This window comes from Otolemur garnettii, unplaced genomic scaffold (genome assembly GCF_000181295.1).
Source record: "Otolemur garnettii isolate 467f Iridium unplaced genomic scaffold, OtoGar3 scaffold00173, whole genome shotgun sequence".
In the NCBI taxonomy this organism is placed as follows: domain Eukaryota; kingdom Metazoa; phylum Chordata; class Mammalia; order Primates; family Galagidae; genus Otolemur; species Otolemur garnettii.
The window spans coordinates 1032674-1033818 of NW_003852568.1; the positions used below are offsets into that span (position 1 = coordinate 1032674).

The following is a 1145-nucleotide window of genomic DNA, read 5'->3' on the forward strand; positions in this document are numbered from 1 at the left end:
AAACTGGATATGTCTGCCTCATTCTTTGATTTCTTGGCTCCTTCTGCATTTGGGGGTCACTCTGTAGCCCCTCATGAAAAGGCATATTACAATAAAACCAGAAATTCCATTGAGAAAACATGGCAATAACTATAGCGCCCCCCCCATCCAGTGGAGATATGTTTCAAGACCCCTAGTGGATGCCTAAAACTGCAGATAGCACTAAACCCTACATATGCTATGGGTTTTTTCCTATAAATATAAACAAACCTATGATAAAGTTTAATTTATAAATAAGACATTGTAAGGAATTAACTTTGTCAACCCAAAGGAAGAAACTGAGGCAAAATTAATGTAAATAGAAAGTTTATTCGGCCAAGTTTGAGGACTTCAATCCAGGATACGTAGATTCAAGCTGTGCTGAGTATCTGCTCTGACCAGCAGTGGCTACAAGTAGGTTTTTAAAAGAAAAAAGAGGAAGTTCATAAGCTGAACATAAGCTATTGATTGGCCATACATTGCTCTTTGTATTACACATTCCAGAAACATGAAAATAATGAATGAGGGTCACACTGTGCAATTTATGGTAACATCTTAGATAATCTCAGCTAGTCAGGAAATGATAGGAATGGAGAGGGAAAAAAAGCCAACGTGACTAAACAATTACCCCCAGGCAATTGGGGGAAGTGTGACAGAAATCTCATACTCATTCGCATACCTCACGTTCTTCAGACTGCTCTGAGTCACTTTTCTTTCTCATTTCTCCCTTTTGATTGAGATTTTTCTCTTCTGAAAGCATTGATGGTCAGCAGTTTAGGTGTAAATTTGTCCCACATCCCTGGGGACGCTCATTCCCAAGTGGCCTTATCCCACTTTGGAGGAAAAGCCATATCTTATGGCTTAAGAATTTAGTGAGTTCTCAAGGCAGAACTGACTGGCTCCATCAGGCCGTACTCTTTCAGTGGAGCTGTGGCACGTTGGATCTTTTCTAAGCATCTACCTATCTTTATTTTAGTTTATGTTTTTGACTTTAGACATCTAGAAATGTAAGGCACAATCAATTTAAGAATCAAATATATAGGAATACTGGGAAGATGGCCGACTGGTAGCAACCCTGGTCAGAGGCTCCTGAACAAAGGAAGAAAAACTGGTTGGAATCAGAATCT

At 39.5% G+C, this 1145-nt stretch overlaps 1 long non-coding RNA gene across 2 annotated transcripts in view; it reads right to left on the reverse strand.

Moving 5' to 3' along the window:
• Window positions 1-328: 328 nt before the first annotated feature.
• The window catches only part of LOC105888055, an 18404-nt gene continuing 17587 nt past the window's right edge, over window positions 329-1145 (reverse strand). For both annotated transcript variants that reach the window (XR_002775854.1, XR_002775853.1), the window contains exons 4-5: window positions 698-768; window positions 329-426 (exon numbers count right to left, since the gene is read on the reverse strand). This is a non-coding gene — a long non-coding RNA (uncharacterized LOC105888055). The remainder of the gene's footprint in view (window positions 427-697; window positions 769-1145) is intronic.